Below are 26,003 nucleotides of genomic sequence, written 5' to 3' on the forward strand. Positions count from 1 at the left end.
CATGATTTAATATCAAAGTGCAGGTTTAATTAATGTCTGGCTCTGCTGTAGGAAATCTGTTAGTTGTTAGAAGGTCTATCAACTTCAGAGCGTCATTTCCTCTGTAAGCACTTGCTCAGTGGCTTGTTGATCAAGATTAACCTGTACGTCATCACTGTGCTATTTGGTAATGGAGTGAGATGAATTATAGTTTTTATTATTGTGCTAGCATATGTAAAGATGCATGTGCATGATGAAAGATAACAGATCTGCTGAGGTCAAAGGCTCAATTGAGTACAGGAGTGTTATAGTTAAGAGATTCACGTCAGTAGGGTACAGCAGAGGCTTAGAGGTCAGAGGTCAGAAATAAGACATTGCTTTACACCATCTGTCTCTCGACAGACACTTCACAGATTGTTTGCCTCTTTCTTTCTGCTCTTTTCTTTTCCAGATTGGTCTCTTACACACATATATAGTGGGCTCCAAAATCTGAGGCCACATTGAACATCTTAAAAATCTAATTTAAACCTGACAATAAACAAAAATTTGAAACGTTTCACATTCTGAGTTTGAATTGATTTTGATTGAGTTTGGTTTTGACAAATTGTAAACAAGGTGACCATGACCATGTGAACTCCACATTCTCAGATCATGCTGCATAACATGATCATCAGGTTTTACACAAACTTCATGCAGCTCGATGCTGTTGTGAAAGCAAACACATTTAAATATTAAAAACAACTTTTAATATTAATATTTTAATAATTCATAACTAAAGTATTTACAATTAAATAAAACTTTTAATCAAATTGAAATGCTGAAAAATCTGTAATAATATTTTTTTTTTTACATTTTTCATTAGAAAAATGCAAAATAAAAGCATTTTCCCTAGTGGACTTAAGGTCCTTGCACACTGAATCTGAAATTTTCGTATGCGTTTTTTCGTATTCGTCATTCGGTGGTCTTGAATTGTCAAAACATCTTTCAAAATGCTTGCTACGGATGCGAAAAACGCAGAAAATTTAACCCTATCAGAATTTTTTAATGACGGACGAAAGTTTCGGAGGCAGTGTGTAAACGTGATTGACACAATGCGAGTTCGTATTTATTTTTTAATGTGCGAAAATATCGGGCGAGAATTTCAGACTTAGTGTGCAGGGACCTTTTTTTACCCTACTGTACATTTATGTCTTTTCACCTTTTACTCATTCCCTATACATTCTAATACCTCAAAGTGAGCGTTTTCTCTGTTGTCAATCCTCACATCTTTTATCTTGCCCTCTCGTCTTTTCCTTCTCCCGCTCTCCATCTCTCTTCTCATAATAAACACTAAATGTTTTATCTTTTAGCCTCCACCCCCTGACCCATCTGCAGCTGCCTGCGTGTGTGTGCGAGGAGCATGGGAGTTGGTTATGTTGGTGAATGAGTGCAGGGTTGTTGTGCTCTCCTGGTATGGCACAGCACCTGGATTATATTTGAGACGGGAAACACTGAAGTAGATGTTTCAAGGATGTATACGAACCAAATTAAACATTCAGTCATACAAGACACACGTGGAGGCCTGTCAGCCTGCGGACCCAAACCACTGCACACCCACGACAGAAATTATATGCATACCTCACATGTTTAAAAAGACAAGACTCTTTCATTCCCCATAGAAGACAGACAAACTCAAACATCATAGATGAATAATAGATGATATACATTCAGTAGATGGTGTGGACAGAAATATCTATTTGTATAGGAAAATTTTTTTTTTTCACAGACTTTGTGATTTAACATCTATTTAACAATATGGTTAGAAGCATTAACATTAGTTAAAAATATTTATATTATAAATAAATTATATCTATTTTCTAAATATTACTGATCTTACTGCGATTGCAGAAAAAATTGCTTTGGAGCTCTTCAGACCTAAGGCACCCGCCAGTTTTGGGAGACCATGGATCACGTCGGATGAGGGTCACTGGTGCAACGTCGGTTGTGACTTGAAAGTCCAATTTGGAAGTGGCGGTCTCTACCGCAGAACCTACAGGTGAACTCTGAGGCAGGTTGGATAGTTTGGCTCCTGGCTTTCCTCCGTAGTTGCTTTGCCTCAGACTGGTGATTAAAGGTCTCATCGAAGTTGGAGAGTCTCCACTGAGGTCTGTCTGAGGCGGTAGCTTCCCAAGAATCTGGGTTGATTCCAAAGGCTTTGAGATCTCTTTTGCAAACGTCTTTGTACCTCAGGTGGGGTCTGCCTGTTGGTCGCGTTCCTTGTGATGGCTCGCCATACAAGAGATCCATTCGTACAGCATCCATTCGTACAGCATCCATTCGTACAACATGACCCTGCCATTGCTTGAGAAGGGTGAACATGAAAAAGATCCCTGCTCCCTCAAGGACGGTGCAGTTGAGAATCTTGCCAGGTAATGCCCAGGATAAGGGCAAAGCAAGTGAAAGGTGTTTTGTCTACTTTCTTGTTGAGTATGCAGGGTCCATGACTCGCTGCCGTAGAAGAGCTTGCTCTCCACACAAGCCTTGTAGACCTGGACTTTGGTGTACTCATCTTGTCAATGGTCCACACCCTCCATCAATCTGTACATGGTTGTGATAACCTGATCTTCGCTTCATATTAAAGCTGCAGTCGGCAAGTCTGGCAGATTGAGGGGAATTAGCCAAAATGTTTAATGTTTACGACTCTCGTGCCCCTCCCCCACTACCTATGAGCACCCTCCCATCGAGTTTGTGTTCGTCAGTGCGTGTGCACCAGATTTTCTGTGAACGCGCCTGTCTCTTCAGCATCAATCAACACCATGGAGTACTTGGAGGTAGGCTGCCCTGGCTAATCTACCCATAGATAGCAATAATCGAGGAATTGGAAGCTTGTTAATAGATTTTCTCTCTGCCATCACGCTTCGTACAACCCAACACACCTGTGAACTTCAGCAAGTGCATGTGATATTGTAACGTGCGCGAGGGGGAGGGGGGATCTGTGGCGTATGCACGAACTGTGATTGAAAGTAAGATCTCACACAGACCTGCGCTGATTGGACCAGAAGAACCGAGAGCGGTGGATTTTTGCAAAACAAATAACAGGCTCTAGGTGGAGGTAGAAACGCGTGTTTTGTTCTAAAACCAGCTGATTTATGTTGTTCTGTTGGAGCATAGTGTCGTTTCAGTGAATATGCTTTAATAATATAGTTATTTAATAATATAATAATATAGTTTTTTATCATTGCAGATCATGTTGCTTGGCTGATTTTGTTCTTAGTGGAAGCCTACTATATGTAAAGCTCACAACATGAAATTACCGACGTCCTATGTTAATAATTGTAACTTGAACGCCATGTGGACATCAAATCCCATTGAATTTAAAGCAAAATACTCTCTGTGGCATTGTCTTAAGGACATTTTTTAAAATAACGTTTTCTGTTAGTTATACATGAAGTCAACTTATATATACAAATATCATACCAGCAATAAAATCTTTCATAACAAGAAGAAGGGCTGGACAAACAGAAATAACCCTTTTCCTCTACACACTTCTGTGATTCATCCATGTCAAATACAGCTGCCATGCACTAGCATTTCCTGTTTGAGACCGACCCCCTCCTCACGGAGCACTCTCCCTGTCAGCTTCAAAAAACTGCATCTGAAACATTACAAATACACAGAAAACATCTAAAACTGAGCAGTACATGTTTATCCATCTAGCGTATACAGTATGCTCTTTTACTAGGCATTCCAGTGATTGAAAGTGTGGCACAAACTAAATCTGCCATGGCTTCATGAGGCGGGGAAAAGTACTGGCGGTCAGGCCCGGTGATCTCGGTAGTAATGTGTCAGATTAGCAAATGGAAATTCCAACGGAAAGTGTGAGATCAAGTAGGAGAGAGAATTGACAAGGTTAGTTGATGAAATAGGAAAGACGAGCCAAAGAGTAACCAAACCTTCCATAATCCTGTCCTGATGCTGGCAGGCCGCGAGACTTGGGGTTTTCCGGTTGGGTTTTGCTTCTCTTAACCCCACGGCCTTCAACAGGCCCCAAGCACCTATCACTGCCTTTTATGCAATCTAATTGATTACATGTGACCACACCATTTATTTTTATGTCTGACTTCTGACCGGCGCGTTGCTTTTTTAAAGAAAACTGTATTTGTTAAACTGCTTGTGTAAGAAGCAAATGCGATGTTGGTGGTGGTTTCTGTGGTTAAATTATGTAATTGACAGTATGATGTAGTGCAGTACAGCTTACCTCAGAATTTCATTAAAGGATTTTCCTTTGGAAAGACCGGATCAGATCCATGCCATTGGGCTCAGTTGGGTTATATCATATATTTGCATATAAGAGCTCAGTTACAGTATTCCGGAAAAACATTTTTAAATTGATATTAGTCTTCATATTTAATATTTAGTCAAGAATGACTACTCAATAACTCTGAATGGTTGTATTAAGTAACAGATTTAAGCCCTTTTGATGGACAGATGGTCAAGTAGGTGCCCAATCTGAATTCAGAGTTAGTTTTCGCCATGTCTTCATGAGATTTTTGGGTAGACGCCCAGGCTCAGAGGATTTCTGAGGTGAAATATGCAGACACGGATATTTCCCCTCCTATATTTTGCTGTGAGTAGATTCACCTTGCTTTGCATTTGTTTTCTTTGGAGCAGGACCCGTGCATTTAACTCTGACAAATGCTCATTCACGTTCCATGTCATTCTCCTTGCCAAACTTTTAGAGGAATTAAGTACATGGTTTAATGGCGCAAAGTCTAAAACAACCATTTTGGGACTGTTTATTCAGTCTGAGTTGTTGTACAGGTGTTACGCTGATGTGTTGGTCAACTGAAGACATACAGAAATAGAGTTTAAACCACAGAGCGTGTTCAGCACATAGCTTGGTAGCTTTTTTTCTGGAAAGGGCAGTTGGAAGTAGATTATTGGGCAGAACGTTCCAGAATTTAAGTTTTATGCAAGATGGAGGTGGATTCTCAGATTTTGTCACCACCTTAAAGGAGAACTCCTATTTTTCGGGAAGTCCAAAGTAGTCGATTGCCGAGTTCACGCGCATAGGTTTAGTTACCTATGATCAAGCGCGTGAACTCGGCAATCGACTACTTTGGACTTCAACCGAAAAACAGGATGTAAACACAGGTATTTGCGCTGGCTTAAATAACATCATTTTTATACATATCTTTCACATCTACTGCAGTCAGATTCACTCGTGTTCACTCTGAAGGAATCACTCACATTTTCTGTGCACTTGTAATGACACATCAAGGATGTTAAGAGGCTAAAAGCAGGTTTAGTACTTGCCCCATTGAAGTCAACAGGGTGCAAATTTTAAAAAGAGGATAACACGGTGTAGGCAACACCGATTTTTTTCGTTGTTCTCTGTATTGACAGCACTCCAAATGTACAAAAAAATGAGCTCAATGTTAAAATTGACCGGAGTTCTCCTTTAATCAGTATTGCCAAATGTTAAATTAATGATGGGAAAAACATAATTACAATGTCTTTGTCTAAAGCAATGTAAAATGAAGAAAAACACCAAGCAATTTAACATTCTTAGTATTTGAAATTGTTAAATAATTTTATTAAACAAAAAAAAAAAAACCCCAGCTGTGATTGTTTTTTTTCCATTTGGCTTTGTTTTTCCCTGAATAAATGTATTTTAAAGTGACAGTGAAAGCTGTAAATGTTCCATTAGTTTAGGGTTTACCTTCATGCTACCCCCCCCTTCTAAAAATCATATTTTGAGTTCATTTGAAAATGCCACCTTGTAAACATGTAATTTTCTCATGAGATGAGGTTGGAATATATGTGAAGTTTTCATTGTTCTTCACTCAGAAAACCTAAATCAAACAATGCGAGTAAATTATTATTATTATTTTTTTAAAGTATTTAAAAATAAATGTGGAACCCCTTCCGGTTCTACTCATGCTGCTCCAAGCAGGATTCGACTGGACATGGGAGGCAGGCGCGTTGACAAGGTCACTAAAGCCACAGGCTGTAGCCTCTTGAGGCCAGGGGAGTGAGGTTTACTCACACAGCTCTTACTAGCTGGCCTCCGTTACACCCCCCTAAACCTCACTCCCATCCGAGTCACAGCACCAATGTAACCCCTCCGATTGTACTCGCACCGCTCTGAACGGGATTCAAACCAACGTGGCATGGGAGGTGGGCGCGATAAAAATAACACTAAAGATCACAGCCTCTAGCGTCAGTCCCTAGCATGCCTCTTGATGCCAGGGGAGTGAGGAAGCTCTTGTTACAGATGCATGAATAAAAAAAAGTTTATTGTCAATGTGACACATTTGAAAATGAGAAAGTGAACAAGACGTAAGAACTGGGTCATCCCACACTTTGAGAAGCACTGGCTTCAGCTCATTGCACTTCAGAATCTCAGGTGAAGCTGACAGAGAACTGACAGTGGTCTTTACCCATTATGTATTGTTCTGTCGCAATTGACCGTTCGCAAATACCCGCCCCCTTTAGTTACTGTTGCTATGTCCGACAAGCTATGCCACTCACACGCCACTCCATGTTCTCACACAGTGAAAAATACATTGCGGAGGAGAGAGGACACTGACAATGCGCTGACAGACAGGACAGAGCAGGTTACTTTTGATATGAAACAAAGTCTCACCTTTCAAATTTGGTCATTTTTTAAAGAAATTTAAACAATAAATACCGTTTTGTGGCTCTTTAATGTGTCTGACAGATCGCCATAGAGCCTCAGTTAAAGCTGCTTGTGAACTCTCTTCCTTCTGGTTAATTTATAGCATCAAATAAACATGAATGAACATAAGAAGGAATGTTGTTTTAAAGGAACACTTCGACTTTTTGGGACTTTAGCTTATTCACCGTATCCCCCAGAGTTAGATAAGTCCATACATACCTTTTTCATCTCCGTGCGTGCTGTAAGTCTGTTTGACGCACCCACCGCTAGCCTAGCTTAGCACAAAGACTGGATGTAAATGGCTACAGCTAGCATACTAATCCCAATAAGTGACAAAATAACGCCAACATTTTCATATTTACATGTTGTGATTTGTATAGCCACAGTGTGTACAAATAACAAGGTCATATGAGACAGCCATTTTTTAAACGTTTAAATACTGGGAACTATTTTCTCAAAAGGCGAAGCACTGCTACCTGGGCGGAGTGATTAGCGCAGCACCCGAGAAGCGCCGTTCCGTCAACAAAACCAACGTGACTAACTAGCTAGTACGTGATTCGTGATCATGGCTGATTTTGAGGAATTGTCAGAGGATTTTTATTTGGTATCAAACCAAGATCCAGAACCATATCGTTTTGAGCCAGAATACACAGACGAGGAGTTACAAACTTTGGAAGCTGATAGACAAGATGCCGAACAGACTGAGGTCGAGGGGAGAATCAGAACAGGAGTAGCCTACTATTTCACAAACAAGGTCACTGTTTCTCAAAAATTAAAACTGCCCATCCCCTCCTCCAATTCATTAGCAAGTTGAAGGCTACAGTCCTGAAAGTTACCTTTAGCGCCGCTTATTTGTTACTGGGGCGATAGAGCGCATTTGTGACAACACAATACTAACATTACAGGGGATACATGGAGCCCGGGAACAACTGTAATGGAGGAGAAACTGATAATCGCTGTTGCTGGGTTTCCTATCATTTATGATATGACGTTATTTTCATATAGGGACCAGTTACAAAAGAGAGAGAGCCCCGGCCGCGCGCACGCGCACTTACCTTCACCGTTTTCAAACAACACGTCTTGCTCTCTCTCCCTCGCACATATAATCAAAATATTTTTTTTCCCGACCAAATGTGACCAAAACGGTTATAAAAATGCTGTCATTATAAAAGGTTTCTAGTGTCAATATATTGCTGTTTTTTTTTCTGTTTACATTTCATGGTGTGACAGACTTCAGAGCGGCCAAAGCGTCAACAAGCTTCCCTGTACTTTTTGACAAGCGTCTTTGACAGGGTGGCCAGAGCTTCTTTGCAGCTCAAGTCAGCGGCGATGTGAACGTACAGTAATAGTAGTGAGCACCCTATTCATGTAATAGTGTCACTAAGGTTACATTACATCTAGCTAATGGCACTGTAACAGTAGGCTAGTCATCTAAAAACATAACGGAACACTTACCGCAGCCACAGGTGATCCACTTTGTCCTGTCTTTACTATCGATGGGATGGCCGTATCCTTCAGCACAAGTTTCATGGCAAATTCCATTTTTTCAAAATAGTTGTCCTCAGTGAAATGTTCTGAGCAAACGCGATAGTCCTTCCTTGATGATGTCTACAGGTGTGTTTGGATCTATATCCAGAGCCATTGATTCATCAGGTCAGCGTTTTTGGTTAGAATTCTATGAAACATCATGGTATTACCTGGTCTCCCCTGTTTATTGTCGCAGCTCTTTACAATACAGCGAATACTCATGATTGTAAACTTTGCATTTACTATCTAGTAATTGCTGACTCTATTACTCCAACTCTGAGCGAACTCTCTGCTCCTCACCACGGCGCTTCTCGGGTGCTGGGCTAATCACTCCGCCCAGGTAGCAGTGCTTCGCCTTCTGAGAAAATAGTTCCCAGTATTTAAACGTTTAAAAAATGGCTGTGTCTCATATGACCTTGTTATTTGTACACACTGTGGCTATACAAATCACAACATGTAAATATGAAAATGTTGGCGTTATTTTGTCACTTATTGGGATTAGTATGCTAGCTGTAGCCATTTACATCCAGTCTTTGTGCTAAGCTAGGCTAGCGGTGGGTGCGTCAAACAGACTTACAGCACGCATGGAGATGAAAAAGGTATGTATGGACTTATCTAACTCTGGGGGATACGGTGAATAAGCTAAAGTCCCAAAAAGTCGAAGTGTTCCTTTAACCGTGGAAAGACTCAAGTTCATATTCTCAAACGACAAAAATGGCGCTAGGCGGATTATGATTGGTCAGATCGCCTGTCAATCAAACTCCCTGCAAAGGGTCAATTGCAGATAGAACAAATGACCATATGTAGAAACGGTATCATGATGAATCCAGGGACTTAATTCTTGCTTTTCCTTGCTTTCCTCTCATCATGGGATATGAAAGGATTGAGCTGCAGCATAACTTTTGCTTGTCTGGGCTTTATTTAAAAGATGAAGGATAAAAGATTTCAAGAGAAACCTCCAGCGAAATAAGTAAAATGAGACTTTACATTACTGCCCCCTAGAGGGGATAATGTCATAGACACAAAGAATAAAGTATTCTGAAAGTGTGTAAATTCTGCGGGGCCATTAACTAAAAACATTGCACAATCATTCCTGCAGTGGGTGGTTGATGAACCATACCTTTAATCTTAACTGGATAAAAATGTACCATGAACCGCTCTGGCGTCTGCCGTTTCCTCATAACCAGCTTTCACATTATTACTGCTGCAGTTTAAAGAAATTTTATGATTAGTCATGGATTCATGCTTGCTTCTTCTCAATGAAAAGAAATCCCACCCGGCAGTCTGTGAAATGTACTCTGAAAAGCAGTGGATAGATCTTTATCTGCTCACCCCTGTGGTTACCACCCTGAAATTATCAGAGCTGATCTTAGTTTCCATAGTTTTTCTCAGCCTTGTGTGGTGGAAAGTTAATTAAAGCGAAAACTTCACCGTTGTGAGTATAAAAATATGCTTAACCTTTATTTAGTTTTTGCTTCTGCTTCAACTAGACATTTTTGTGTATATGTGGTGGAGAGTAAAGGACTAAAAGTAGCTATGCCCTAAACTACATTTTTCAGTAGCGTGACAGTAGGATTAACTTTTGCCAAATTGCCGGTGTATGACCAAATGCTTTTGCCAAATGCCAAATTGTTGTTCATCTGACATCGTATGTCTTTGTCTTGGTTTTTACATGTACTTTTTTGTTGTTGCTTAAAATCATAGTTTGCAATGTTATGATTCATCTCAGAGTTGTCTGGTTTGGTTCATGACTTTAAGACATGAGAAAATGAATGGGGAAAATACTTTCAGGACGTATGTGTAGCATTAGGAAATCCGATTCATTTTAGGGCAGTTCTTGTAAATTAACTTGTTCAAAAAAATTATTCACGGAATTGCCTCAGAGTCCCTGAGGTGGCTAGTGATTGCTCTGCAAACTGATAGAGATGTCCAAATACAGAATAGTGAGGAAGCTCTTTGTTTGATAAAGCCGGACATTACGAAGCTCTGGTCGATGGAGCGTGTAGCCCATCTTAATCAAACCCGTCTTGCTTGTGAAAGTGTGCTGTAAACGGTAGAAACACAGACCATCCATCCACTGGTTGAAGCACACACCTGCTTACAGAGTCTCTGTCATAAACCTCCGACCGCAGGCATAGTTTACCGCTCCAGTCCTCTTTTGCTTATCCTCTTTTCCGGTGTCCTTACAAACACGAATCTCTGTTATCCGATCCCCACTGCATACATGCAGCGAGGGTTCAAAAACCGCCCGTGTCCGTCTGGTGGTTGATGTGTGTGTATGTGTGTGCCAGGTTTAGGGAAACAGTGGAGAAGAACACACAGGATCTGGCTTTGATCTGACGCAGATGGTCCTTCTGGCCCACTGCAGAGGAGTTTTACTGCTCGGACATCTCACACACTCAGTGTTTCCTTCCTGCATTTCCGGAGCTTTTGCTTTTCTTTAAGTGATGAACAAAGATGTGCCATGTCCTCACAAGGCATCCACAAAGGGCAACCTGCTCAGAAAATGGAAACATTTAAAATGATAAATCACACTTGTTTAAGGAACAACGGGATCAATTTGGACTGTTTGCTTTTGGTGGGGGCTGAGGTTCTGGGAAGTCCTCCTGAAGCACTCAGATTTTTTGTGAACTGGGTTATACAACTCAACAAAATGGCATTTGAACAAACCCGACTGAAGCATATAATGTGTTTTCCTTTTCCCCCACCTAAATAGCTTGATAACCTGTAAAGATGTTTGTTCTGAAAACACAGCGGTGGAATGCATCGTTAAAACAACAGCATTCGCGAGCCTCTGCGTCACTTTTTGTATTTGGTTTTCAGTGTAACATGACAGAGGGTTGTTATCGAGTCTGTAAATCCCTTTGAAATATGTTTGGGAGTCGTAGGGTCCTGCAGGGGGGCTAAACACCGTACACATAGACAGCGGGAGTCACTGCCAAATAAGCATTGCTACCTCACACTGATATATGGCCCTCCATTTCAAATCTATCCCAAAATAGACTTAAAAAGAGATTCTTGCGCATTAAGGCATGCACGACTGCAAGAGTCGGAGGTAAAATTGAGCAAATGATGAAAATACACCACATTCCATTCTTTCACAAACCCATCGGTCTGTTTTGAACGGTTTCACACAATTACAGACGTATTAGAGATATTTCGGAGCCGAGAGTCGTGTAATGGTTTTCCCTGCGGTTGTGATTAAAGGTAAGAAGGCCAGGCAGAGGTCGGCCATTTTGAGACGGTAATGTGGGGTTGAAAGTTGACCTTTGACAGCGATGGCGTAGTTTATGTTTGGTTCAGCCGCTCTTTGATTGAGACCCAGTTCAGAGAGAGTGCACCAGTTTTTGTTGTCGCAGCTCGTTTGATGAACGATAACAAAAAAGATAACAAAAAGAGGAGTGAATATTATAAGTTGAAAAAAGAAAAAGGCCACATGAAGGGGAAAAGTGCATACGATATACCTCACAACCTTTTTTTTTTTTTTTTTTTTACAAAGTATTTTATGTTAACTCGCTTGCGGTAAATATGTAAAGTATGGAAGCTTGTTTCAATAAACAAATATAAAGGTATTTGTGACTCTATACAAATAAATGCTGTCATGTTATCTTGCATTCGGATGCCTGATGTTTTGAACGCGATCATGTGATGCAGTTCTAGGAGGTCATTATACTAAATCATTTTGATGACAGACTTTGTCTCAGACATTTCAGAATAAATAAAACAACATTTGAGATGCTGTGCAATCTCACAGTTACCTGGTTTATTTGTTAATTCGTGGTAGAAAAAGACTGCAAGTTTTGTGAAAAATGTATTTCTATTTTTTTTATCTTTGAGGAAGACATTTTTAAATAATGTATTGCACACTACCATTCAAAATGGTCAGTTAGATATTTACTTTTTTATTTTTATTCAGCAAGGATTCATTAAATTGATTAGAAGTGACCGTAAATACATTTAAAATTTTACAAAATATTTATATTTCAAATAAATTTTGACCTTTTGAATAAACTATATATAACTATCACTATATATCACGGTTTCTACAAAAAAAATTAAGGAACATGGATGTTTTCAACATTATTAATAATTATAATTGTTATTTGAGCACCAAATAAGCATATTATAATGATTTCTGAAGGATCATGTGACACTGAAGACTAGAGTAATGATGCTAAAAATCCAGCTTTGCATCACAAGAGTAAGTTACATTTTAAAATATATTAAAATACTTATTTTAAATTGTAGTACTGTTTTTACTGTACTGTCGCTCACATAAATGTAGCCTTGGTGGATAAAAGAGACTTCTTTCGAAAACATAACATTTTGACCCCAAACTTTTGAATGGTTCATGAACAAAGGACATTTTCTTTCACACCCCCTTCATGTTTAATAACGTTCATCATTGTTCTGAGCAGTTTGCACATATTACCTCATAGTTTTCAATTTATTGTTTTTATTTTTGCTAGGGTCTCCTTTCTCTTTGAGATTCTGAGTTCCATTCCGTACTACAGAGCAGATGATGAAGAATAAAGTAATAAAGTAATGGAAAAACTCTTTTTCTCTTCCACTCTGACATACACAAGCAGATGCTTGCAAAAGCAGCTGTGTTGCGCCTGATGCTGTGTTGTTTGATTTCTTCCGCCTCCCTGATGCGGAGACTGGGAGGTCACCAGCTGCAGACCACACCAAGGTGCATTCACACTGACACCATTTGCCTTTGAGTTACTACCTCAAACAAGTGTCACTAGCAAAAACTAAATGGTGAGGCTGGCCGTAGCCTCCAAGGGTCAGAACTCTAATGAACGTGTCCGTTTCCTTCTATTAACACGCAGACAAAAGCAGGACCTAACAAATCACATCTGTATCAAATACACATGCTCTCTTTTCCTCCATATTAGTTCAGTCTTTTCTTCTTCTGCCAGTTGGATGGTCCTCAGCGTACAGAAAGCTTTTACTTATTTGAGTTGCTTGTGAGGGTTTTCCAACTCTTAAAGCTGGAGCTGCATACACATAGCATCTGCTAGAGCGTCCTTAACTTCTACCCATCTGTCACAAGTTGTATCTCACTTTCTTTTACTAAGTCAGTGATTATTGTCTTCTCTTTAGGAGGTTCTTTTTATCTTGAGAAGTTAGGCCCTCAGAATATGACCTCCTACCAAGGAAAGCCTGTTCTGTCCTTCAAATCAGGCCTTTTTTTTTCTTCTTTTAAACGTAATATTAGATTTCTTTTGTACTTTGATGTATACATCTGTACATCCATGAAATTATTTTTCTAATAGCAGATACTTGTTAGTTCTTGGGGCTGAGATTAATCCACAATTGAGAGTCCAAAATGCTTGCAATGTTGTGTTAAACTTGATCTAAATGACAGCATAGTTTAAACAAGTTATTAATAAAGTTTCTGAGCTGAGCACCACGATCGTAGATATTTTATGTAGGCATTCTTTAGTGAACTCAATTTGATACACTTAATTTGAACTTTCTGGACACTGCCCATAGCTGTGCCATTATATACTGTATACACAAATGCTTCATGTTATACCTTTATTTATATAGATGACAAGATACAAGATAACAAGCATTTTAAACATTCAAAGAACAGCACCTTGCTAGGATATGAGAAAGTATTACTTTTATTCAGCAATCATGCATTAAAATGATTTTAAATTGAATTACAAAAGATTTTCAGTTCAAATAAATGCTGTTCTTTTGAACTTTCTAATTATCAGCACCAAATCACTATATTAAAATGATTTCTGAAGGATCATGTGACACTGGAGTAATGGCTGCTGAAAATTGCCATCACAGGAATAGATAATACACTTTAAAATATATATTAACAGAAAACAGTTCTTTTAAATTGTATTAGTAATTCTCAGTATTACTTTATTTTTACTGTATTTTTTTTTATCAAATAAATGCAGCCTTGGTGAGTATAGGAGACTTAAAAAAATCATAATGCCAAACTTTTAAACATTAAAATTTACACTTCCAATTTGGTTTGTCTATTCCTCATACTGTTTTTGATATGTTTCTCCACATTAGCAAACCCTTCGTTTTCTCCGAGCAACATTATTATTATTTTTTGAGTTCATATTTTTTGTGTTCAAAGACACTGCAGAATGCAAAAGTCATTGTTTGTATATTTTGCCTGGTAGAGGAACAGAAAAGAGAAGCTGAAGCAAATGATCCTGCCATGGCACTCTGGGTGAACTCATCTCGACCGTTCCTGAACGGGATCTGACAGGCTGTGGCTCGGCTCTCAGATTCTTCTTTTCCATCTCCCCATCATGACAGCCAAGCAGGGAGGCCCTCCGTTCGCCTCCTTCACACGGTGACTCATTCTAACCTTGATACTTTGGGCCAATTCCCCAGACTCTGGGCTTTCCCCTGATGGGAAAAGCCAGTGGTGTGATCTGTATATTCTGTGGGTTCTGCCAAAATGGTGAATATCCTTTTGGGTTTTAGAACCAAAACGATGAATCTGGTTATGTAAGAGTGCTAGAAGTGAAATTGTTGTTTTGGGCCCTTTGAGCAGTTCACCGATGTGGCCTGACAAATTCATCACGTTAGAACAAGAATGTCGTCTAAACATAAATAAAGCGCTCTAACCCTGAACTTTGAACCTAAAGACTCCTCTTTCTCTCCACTAAAAATATACAGAGCGTTTGAAGTGCCTGGCGGGAAACTCGATAAGAAATTGAGCGGGAGTGTGTGGGAGTGTGTGAAAGCACGCTGAGGCTAAATGCATCCACTTCAGACCAAACAACTACCATTAGCCATTAGACCTGAGATGTCTGAAGTGTTAGTGAAAATCTTGACTGCTGGTCATCCATCCAGAGGTGTAGGACAGACGGAGGCCATCTGGTTCATAACCGGGGCTACTCGTCCTTATAATAATGTCCTGTGTGTTTAGATGGATGAATGTGAGATGAAGTGCTCAGTATACACTAACTGTTGACATGAACTATCTGTTCTCATGAAAAGTAAGCAGGGGGTTTGAGTAGACATTGATTGTATTTAAATACGACATGTAAACCTGTACACTACACATTGTTTTTTTAATGGTGGAATATTTTTCGTCATTTATTTTATTAAAAAAACAAAACAAAACATAAAATAGCTTTAATAACAAAAAAGTAAATGTGTATATATACATCTATGAAGTTCAAACTGAGCATCTGAATGGGAAAGAAAGGTGATTTAAGTGACTTTGAACATGGTGGTGTGGTTGGTGGTCTTAGTATTTCAGAAACTTCTGATCTACTGGGATTTTCACGCACAACCATCTTTAGGGTCTACAAAGAATGGTCCAAAAAAGAGATAATATCCAGTAAGTGGCAGTTCTGTGGGCAAAAATGCCTTGTTAATGCCAGGGGTCAGAGGAGAATGGCCAGACTGGTTTGAGCCTATAGAAAGGCAACAGTAACTCAAATAACCCCTTGTTATAACCGAAGAGCACGTACAACAATGTACAACATATCGAACCTTGAAGCAGACGGGCTACAACATCAGAAGACACACCGTGTGACAATCCTGTCAGCTGAGAAAAGGAAACGGAGCATACAATTCGCACGGGCTCACCAAAATTGGATAGTAGAAGATTGGAAAAGTGTTGTCTGGTCTGATGAGTCTCGATTTCTGCTGTGATATTCAGATGGTAGGGTCAGAATTTGCCATAATCAATATGAAAGTATGGATCCATCCTGCCTTGTATCATCGGTTCAGGCTGCTGCTGGTGGCATAATGGTGTGAGGGATATTTTGGGCCCACTTTGGGGCCATTAGTACCAGTTGAACATCGTTTAAACTCCACAGTCTACCTGAGTATTGTTGCTGACCATGCCCATCCCTTTATGACCACAGTGTTTCATCTGTGAATAATTATTAAGCACTTTTCTTTTACAGGTAAAAGCAGGCAAAATATATTTTTTTCAATTCGCACTGAAAAGCCAAAAAATATTAAATGTCCATGATAATGATGCAATGGAGCAATTCCAATAGGGTCCTCACACCATCGGTGCACCATCAGGAACCCTTTATTCTCCAGTGCCACCATTTTCCACCAGAACTGCAATACTTTGCATCTCCAGAAGTACAGGGTTTCAGGTTCTCAGAGACTTTGCAAAAGTAAAGAATCTTTAAACATGACCCCCACTTAATAAGAATCACAAGCTGAAGTGTTGTGAATTCATGAAGACTGATTAATAAAAAGAAGAAAAAAGACTTCTAGACAAATAGGTTAAGAGTGACTCTTGTGGGACTGTAGTAGCACTTCCTCTTGTACCACTGTTTGAAAAATGTATCTTCCAGAATCTGGCAGTAAGTTTTGAGAGTTCATTTTAAGTCCGTCTTGCTCATTATTAGCAGCTCACACCATGACCCCCTCACCAATGCCGCTGTTGTCTGACTGGTGCTGGTCAAGAGTCAATGCCAACCTATCTAGTTCATAAAACTTTTTATAAAATCAGTCTTCATGTATTTACACTTCAGCTTGCGATTCTTAAGTGGGGGTCATGTTTCAGGATTCCTTGCCTTAGCAAACTTTCTTCCAAATAAATGTAATATAACTGATACAGCTATATTTAACAATTCCCAATGAGAAAATGCCTTAGTGCCATTCCATTGTAGTTCACAGTTACCATATAACAACAAACCAATTTCACCATTGTTGTACAGTTATCATATGGCAATGTTCACATTCTCTTCAAGACTAAGTTACATAAAGTTGATCAAGTGACCACAACGTTTAATTGACTCAGCATAGAAGAAACATTCAGAAATGTGTTTACTGAAGCAATTTGTGGAGCATTTCAGCAGCAAAACAGCTTATTATTTTAAAGTCTGGGATGAAAGTAGTGTATTTTATGAGGCTGTGTACAGTGGCGTGGTCCATTCTTTATGCATCAGAATAAGATTTGGTTTAAATAAAAAGAATGTCTTGAAGATGACAAGATCTTGCCCAGATGTGAGTACACAGTTAGACGATTGTGAAAGCTTTAAATCACAGACTTGGTCACTTTGGACCGGAAAAGACATAAATCATATGTAACCAAGGAGCAAGTTTAGCAAGCACACCAAAGACAAGGTTTACCAAGCTCCAAGTGGAAAGAACATTAGAAAGAGTGATGTTGTTTATGTACACCATGAGCCGGTGTGTGTAAATGAATTGAGATTCTGTCGCCGGCGAGTTTCTCATCTGACCAGAGGGGTGATTGTTGCTGTTTTCATTTCCATAAAGCACTAGTGTGAAGGGGAACATTTGCGTGTAAATGAATCTGTTAAGATGGATATTCCGCTTGGCTTTACCACTCGGACTTCTATAGCATTATGTTTCTGTCCACAAATGTTCCTCATTTTCTTGGCAGCGAGCAAGGAAACAATGTGCTTGACTGCTTCAGAGGAGGTGGGGGGGAGAGGAAAAAAGAAAGTACATAACTCTGCTGCGACCGTTGCGGTGTTGTTGTAGGTAATTGCAATTTCGCGGCTTTAGAAAAATACAATCACTGTAATTGCAAAATTAAAAAATAGCCATATTTTAATTGCTTGCAGGCTGTTAGAGATGGAGTGATATTTCAGCTGCCTCTGTCTCGTCACACAAAGTGCTCGACGTGTGTTGAGGTGTTGTAATTCTGCCACCTAGCTTGACTTGAGTTGAACCCTAATTCAACCAACCCATGTACTGTAGGTGCGTTCATGGAAACCGCCACTTTGCATGCTCAATCGCGTCTTTACTGTGTTTCTGTGTTTGAGACAAATTTGCTGATAGCTCTTATCTGATTCTTCAGTGGAGGCCTGAAAGTGTAAAAAGGCATTTTTATGTTGCATGAGCAACAGTTTGACATGAGGCAGTCGATCTAGATTTAAGAAATAATGCTATAGACCAGTGGTGCCCAATCCTTTTCCTGGAGATCTACCTTCCTGCAAAATCCAGCTCCAAAGCTAATAAAACGCATCTACAGTAAACCAGCTAAGTAAGATCTTCAGGAACACTTGATAATTTTGTGTTGGAGCAGGGTTAGAACTGAACACTTCCGGAATAGGATTGGGCACCACTGCTAAAGGAATCTAGAGCTAACATTCTTGCTGGGAAAACAAAACAAAACAAAACAAAACAAAACAAAACAAAACAAAACAAAACAAAACAAAACAAAACAAAACAAAACAAAACAAAACAAAACAAAACAAAACAAAACAAAACAAAACAAAACACCTAAGCTGGTTAAAGATGGTCTTAGATAGTTTAAGATGGTCCCCCAGACTTGCCAAGCTGCCCTTTAGCTGTTTTAGATGAGCAACCAGCTGAAAAGTTCCCAAACCCCTCTATAGACACATTTGCTAATGTCATTTGGGAATACTGAAATATGAACCTTGTTACAAACAAGGCCAGACATCAAGGAGTTTTTATTATACTGAAAAATTCAAGTATAAACATGTATTTCTTTTAGAACAAATCTATCAGATGGAGGAAAGAAGAAGAAAAGCAAGATATTGAAGTATAACGTTGCCTGGCTACTGTTCAGAAGACGTCCGCTGCAACAGCTTGGACATGTAATAACATGCGTCAACGATATTTAAAACAACGGCACTGCTACTGCTGCTGATGAGCTCTCTTGTCCTCAGCGTGTTTACATCAGCCAGACTGTTCCTGCTCATTTCGGCCTCACGATTCATGAGAGGAACCGACACATTTTTCACTGCGTCCTCTGAGTTCATATAAACGCTGTGGATGTTTGGAGAGGGCTGGTGGAAGAGGTCTTCCTAAGATCCTTTAAATCCAGGGAATTAGGAATACTTGCAGCTGACACTGTGGAATCTCACACTTTATATGTTGTACTCCGAGATTACTTTGGATTCCGAAGCCAGCAGTTTTACTAACATGCTTCTAGATATGCGATTTTCCAACATTCTCAAATGTTATTGAAATTGTGTATTAGCAATACTGATTATAAGAGTTGTTTAATAAATTGTTTTATTTATTTCACATATCAATAACTTTGCCACATTTCAGTCTGGACCTGTTAATACGTTTTTTTTTGAGTGCAACATATTTCCTCTCACATTTTTGTCATGTATAGTCATAGGTGACAGTTTAAGTTGAACTGTTGTACTATCCAACCATGCGAAAAAAGCCAGACAACCTAATGCAGAGAAAGCCCTTGGCTTTCCTAGTAGATCTAATGGGGATTTATATCTCTGCTAAACTGCAGACAGGAAGTGTAGAGCCAAGTTAGACAGTTGTATGTTTTGTATTTATAAGACACAACTGACATCCCCCATCAAAGTGTCTCCAAAAAGTGAACCTAATACCAGGGGTCTAAGACTGTCGAACAAAATCATAGCCTTCCTCTTTAAACCGGAGAGAGAGTGACGGTGACAGACTCCGATCAAGACCGACTCTCACATCTGAAACATATTTGGCACATCTGAGATCCTATAAAACTGTAAAAGTTCAGCTAGTAAGTCATTACTCCTCAGCGATGCTCTGCGGAACCGTATCTCCTCTACCAGGCAAAGCTGAGAAACAGCAGCCACAAATACCTCACCATTACAGCTCCTGTTTAGCTGCAGGTTTGCAACTGATTACTGTAAAATATGGCAAAGTTGGAAATGCACATCCACAAATACAGAAATGGCAGATTTGGTAAATTTCACTAAATATAGACTTTGATTCAAACCTGATTCAAAGCTTTTTTTTTTTTGTCATAGCTATTTTAGAGGTTTGATTTAAACCATGCTAATCAATCATCCAATCGTACTTACTGTAGCTTCATTACTATGTTGTGTACTGAATTTCTACCCCGAGTTATCGTAGTTTTTTTTTTTTTTTCTCCAATTTGTCTTTTCAGTTTAGTGCACTAATTTTAGTTTTAGTTATAAAAACTAATAAATAAAAAACAAAAAAAGTTAATTGCGACTTTTTTTCTTACACTTCTTACTTTATTTCCTCGCAATTGCGAGTTTACATCTCACAATTCTGACTTTTTTCCCCTCAGAATTGCGAGTTATAAAGTCAGCATTGTGAGATATAAACTCTCAGGAATTCCCCTCAGAATTGGGAATCTTTTTTGACTTTATTGGACCTCCTCTTTAGCAACCTTTCACTCAACGATCCAGTCAATTCCCGATGGGTAAAATTAAGTCCCACCCTGCATTTTATTTCTTGTTTAAAAAAACTTTTTTTCATAGATATATGACAAACGGGAAGATGCAATCGCTGCTTCTGTTTGATGCCAACTTCAGTTTCATTTTAGATTTTGTTAACAATAATAATACTGTTTCAGCCAAACAACTGCAGTCAAGTTCAGAGAAATTGACCATTCTTCAGGTCAAGCACAGCTGCTCTGTGGTTTGAAAGGCATGTATTAGTTTGTAATGTGTATGTTAGTGTTTGCTGTGCCACTGCCTCATGGTTTGGTGCCCATGTCAAACTCTTTCTTATGATCTTGGTTGCATGTGTCTTGACTGGTTTACTCCAGATTCTGGTCTGTCCTTTTCACTTTCCGTGTGGGAACATGATCCTTAATTAGAAGCAGCAGGCGTTAAACTGATGCTCAGACGCTTTTGAGAACATTTCTAATCTTAGCTGGAACATTACATGTTAAGTACTCCGGGCTTGGAATGCAATGGCGGTTTTTTATCTTTCATTGGCCCCTCTTCTCACATCATGTTGGTGTAAATTGTTCTCAAGAGTGAGGTAAATCTTTCAGCCAATCACACAGTTATACACAAGCATCTGTTCAAGGTCATCATATCCGAACAATTCTCTTGAAAATAAACCCCTAAATAAATAAGTAAAAGTAATGATTGCTTGTCGCTTGAAGGAACTTATTCAGTAAACATAAGGGCTTTGGAAAACCCATTAGTTTAGCCTGCCACAATTTTCTAATATACATGGACTTTTTTATTTTTTTAGAATCAATAATAATTGGCAGAAATCAGACTTCAAGAATTGTCTTGCTTTTAATGATTGATTTGTTCAATTTATTTTGATTCTACTTTCATGCATTCAAAATCAAATTGTGTATTGTGCAGTATACTTCAATTCAAATTAAACTCAAATTCAGTAATAGATAGATATATAGATAGATAGATAGTTTGATAGAAAGAAAATGAGAGAAACAGATTGGGAAGGAGGGAGAGAGAGTATGTTTATGTAGGAGTGCACTCTGATGTGTTTTGGTAAGGGCTCTTAGGGACCCTGACAGTCTCAAACCATCTTTTCTGCCATAAGTCAGACCAAAATGAACTGGTGCTGGTGTTTATGTAAAGCATTTATTCCACCTGTTCACCATTGCACAACTGAGAACAATTAAAACTACAGAGGAAACAAACTCTGCAAACACATGCAGACATCAGCAAAAAGCACATGAATAAGAGGCTTCCAAAAACAAAATGGTCTTCTTTACAAGAAGTTATATTTACTTTGAAAGCAAAAAGCCAACAAATATTTTGGTGGAGGGTGAACTTGCAGGGCCTTACTCAAAACGCTGAACAAATTATGATCAACTGGAAACAGCTGGTTGCCACGACATCTACGCAAAACCAGCCACATCCAGATATTTCCGTTCATTTCCCTGCTCACAACACACTGCAGGCAATTAAAACGGCTGATCTGAGCGAGGAAAATACGAACACACTACGAAAACAACACATCCATCATCTCTAATAGAGGTCATTACACATACCGAAACCACAACCTTCACACAAAAGCAAGAGGACTTTATATATTTCACATTCATATAGGGAAACTATAACGCATATTCCAGTTGAACTGGGCTTTCTTGGGCTCCTTGTGGCAGTTGAAACCATTCGAGATGGACAGGCCATTTAAAAATTCTTTATTTAACTTGATTTGTTAATTTTTACAATACTTCAGGAAAGTTCACCTAAAATGAAAATTCTCATTTACTCACCCTCATGTCATTCCAAATATGACTTTGTTCCATAGAGCACAAAAGGAGAAACTTAGAAATACTATAAAAGTCAATGAGGTCTAGTTTTGTTTTAGACCCCAGTGAGCAGTGAATTTAATTGAATGTACAAAAACAGTTAAAACATTCTACAAAATATATTTGCAGTGGAAAGAATGTCATACGTTAATCAAGTAATTGTTGAGTGCTCTCTTCAATCCAGCATTTATTTGCTGTAAATGTAAGAAAATTATGTCCATATTTTTGTTATTGAGTCAAAATGCAAAATGTCTCTGTTGTGAATTTTCTAAAATGTGATGACGGCTCCTGATTCAGTTGGGTTGATTAAAGCGAATAGCAGAGTTTTTTTTAATTTGACGGCAGTGCGTCTGGGGGCCACATGCCGCAAGCATGTAACTTTTTAAACTCATCACTGTCTTTTGTGTTTTTCTTCTGTTCCACACTGAGCTCCCCAAAATTTCCCTCTCTTTTCATATAGCTGCCCATCGGCAAGTACTCGCCCTACTTCAAAGATCCTCTGTGTATGTTTTCTTAATCCTTGCTCTCCATGGAACCGTTGTTTTCTCTGCCGTTCCAGCCGGGGGTGTTCGGGGGGTGGGTATGGGCTCTGGCAGCTGTGGGCCTCTTAGAGTGCCACTCTGCCTCAGGCACCATGTGGCCCACTGCCACGCCAGCTTCACGTGGGCCGACTCCGACGAAGGGAAGCTGAATAAACACAAACTCTGTGTTTTAAGAGTTGGCTTTGCTGTTTCAATGGGAAAAAATGGCCGTTGCGTAGCAGAAGCAGAAGCAGGTGAGTAAATGAACTAGGACAAAATGACTTCCTGCTCCCAAAGGGAAGTTTCATGGGGCACAGAGGTCAACAGGGTCAGCGCTGTGTTTGTGGATATTATCTGCTGGGAGGCTTGTGCTCCTGCGTGGACCTCAGTGTGCGCTGATTTCTTGCAGCCATTCGTGAACATGAACTTGAACTAGTATGTAGCTTAACTGAAGTGCTTCTTTCTCTTATGAAATCCCTGATTGATAGTCTAGAACTTGCGCCTGGTGAGAATGGCTAATAGCTTGACTTCAGCGTCGGAGCTCTGGGGATGCATTCATGAGTGATTTTTGAGGCTGACAGCCAGTTAGCTAAGATCATCAAGGAACGTGGATCATAATTAATGAGTTAGCACAGGTGTGTTTTAACGGGTACTTTGCCATGTTCACAGAACATCATGCTCTCTGAACCATGCCCTGCTTATTTCAGCCATTTATTCGTTAATGTTGCAATGGTTTTTTTTTTAAAAGTGGGCATTCGACGTTAAAGGTAAACTGTTTTTTTTTTAGTTGATGCAAATACAAATTTGTAAATGTGTAAAATTAAACCAAATATTCAAACATTTTAGATATTAATTTAAACAAATCAACATTTAGCCAGAACAGCATATGAAAACTGACTGTGTTGTATAAACCCAATCTCTCAAAATAATAACATTTCAATTAGTTATTTATTGTAATACAATATTACGAACTCCTTATTACATTACTATTAATTGTCTGTTAGTACATTAACGAAGAGCCTATTCACAGTGATTTATACATTCTTATTTACACATATCTTAAATTTTTTATTTTTTTTTTCTATGAAAAAAGTTAATTAAACCACTAGCAAAGCACTTCAATTTTAAAAAAGTGTATTGCTAAAGGGTTAGTTCACCTAAAAATGAAAATTCTGTCATTAATTACTCACCCTCATGTCTTTCCAAACCCGTAAAACTTTCGTTCTCCTTCAGAACACAAATGAAGATATTTTTGATGAAATCTGAGAGATTTCTGTCCCTCCATTGACAGTCTAAACAACTACCACTATAAAGCCCCGGAAAGGTAGTAAAGTCACCATTAAAGTGATCCATGTGACTCCAGTGGTTTAACCTTAATTTTATGAAGTGCTTTGTTTGCAAAAAAAACAAAACAAAAAAAAAACATAATTTACCACTCACGTATTCACTCAACAATGCCTGCTCTCGCGTCAACACATCTCTTGTGAACGTGTGCTGGACAAAAAGTGGTAAATTATGTTTTTTTCGCGCAAACAAAGCACTCACATCGCTACATAAAATTGAGGTTAAGCCACTGGGGTTTTATGACATCTTGACTACCTTACTGGGTCTAGAAAGTGGTAGTTGTGTAGGCTATCAATGGAGGGACACAAAGCTCTCAGATTTCATTAAAAGATATTCATATGTGTTCCGTGATTTCCGTCTTTAGTGATTCGTTGACGAAATTAACACTGTAGAATATCATGCCATCAGAGTCTTTTCTGGTGGTTCTAGTCATGTGACACTCTCTTAGAACCCCCCACTATGCCACCCTTTGAATGGATAAAAATAAGTAAGCAAATAAAGAAATGCTTCTCACATCTGCTGATCCGGAGAAGCAAACGAGTCGGCTGCAACCTCTGAAGTCTCAGTAGGTGGAATCCTTGTGATCGGCAAGCAAACAGCACAAACAGTGTTGCAGTCTGGGGCTGTGTGTGGCAGCTGAACCCCGTCTCCTGGGAATCTGGAGAGCCGCACACACATACCCACTCCACATGTGTCTGTCCTCTTAGGCAGCTGTGTTTTCAAAAGCTGTGGCCCCTGATGGGCATATGAAGTGTCCCCCGGTTCAACAGGGGCTTCGGCACAGTGTTTCACACGTTGTTTAAAAAGTCAAGTGGAAGATGAGGAGCTCTCAGTGAAATTCACAATCATTCTGGCTGAGTAGTGCACCATTCAGAATTGAATTGAGAATGCCTTTTCAATTTTAAATTCTAGAATTTGAATTGAGTTTTAGCTGAGTTAGCAAACAGGATGCAGAATTAAAATTAATATAAGAAAGTAAAATGTATCAAGACTTGTAACTTGAATATAGCATTGGCAATATGGATGAATAGATGTAGTTATAGATGGATGCTATTGTAGATGGATCAATAGATTAATAGATGGATGGATGGATAGATAGTTTTTTCATATTTAACTAATTCATTTTTTTGGATCAGGGTCGAGATCTTAATGTCCAAGAATGTATTGTCTGTGTTGAATTACTTTGAATTTAGCAAGTTCCTCTTCCTTTCATTCCAAATTAAAATTCCGGTAGCACTTTATTTTACAGTCCTGTTCCCATTTACATACTATGTACTTATTAGTTATTCCAATAATTGGGTAATAACTAGGTACTAACCCTGAACCTACCCCTAAACCTACCCTTAACCCATTTAGTTACCGTATATTAACCCGTACTTTGTTTGGTAAGTACGCGTAAGTGCACGGCACGAAATAATGTGCAACTAAAATTCCAATTTAACTGCCTGTGGGGTGTGACCAATTCAATTAAAATTCATACTGTTAAATTTAAAGGCAATTCATTGTTTAATTCTGAATTTTCCTGGGCTCTGATTCATCAATACTAAGATTTAATCTGTGGTGCCTTTAAAAAATAACCCTCATTTTGGCCTTTTAGCACTGAAGACATGCTTTCTGAATTGAACTAAGCCAGGCATTTACATCAAACCAGCTCATTTGAGTGCCAAATGCACGAATCACCACCCCTTACCTAAACAATTACACCATCCTAATAAATCTGCTGTTTGGAAGAGCTCCAGTGCCTGGTATCCACTAAACATAAGCGTGCAGCACATGCCGTCCTAGACATTTCCTTCTCTTTCAATCTCACTCTTTCTCTCAATTTTTCTTTTTCGTTTTTCCCCCTTTCTCCCTCTCGATGGTATTTCAGGCTTCTGGTTGTGGGGTAATGCTTCTTTAATGAGTATCTCTTTTTAATGCGTTCCCCTGCATCAGTGGCTCAGTGGAGGCTTGTGGCTGGTGCCGTGTGAATGAGCACGTTAATGTAGCATGTAATGGATCCCGAGAGAGCCTGGCA

The 26,003-nt window shown here is 39.1% G+C and overlaps 1 long non-coding RNA gene across 1 annotated transcript in view; it reads left to right on the forward strand.

Annotated features, from left to right (window-relative positions):
* LOC308681886 overlaps positions 1 to 14,793 on the forward strand; it is a 50,477-nt gene extending 35,684 nt beyond the window's left edge. The window contains exon 3 of the long non-coding RNA XR_014029081.1: positions 14,329 to 14,793. This is a non-coding gene — a long non-coding RNA (uncharacterized lncRNA). The remainder of the gene's footprint in view (positions 1 to 14,328) is intronic.
* The last annotated feature ends 11,210 nt before the right edge of the window (positions 14,794 to 26,003 follow it).

This window comes from Scardinius erythrophthalmus (genome assembly GCF_964197995.2).
Source record: "Scardinius erythrophthalmus genome assembly, chromosome: 21".
NCBI classification, from domain to species: Eukaryota; Metazoa; Chordata; class Actinopteri; order Cypriniformes; family Leuciscidae; genus Scardinius; species Scardinius erythrophthalmus.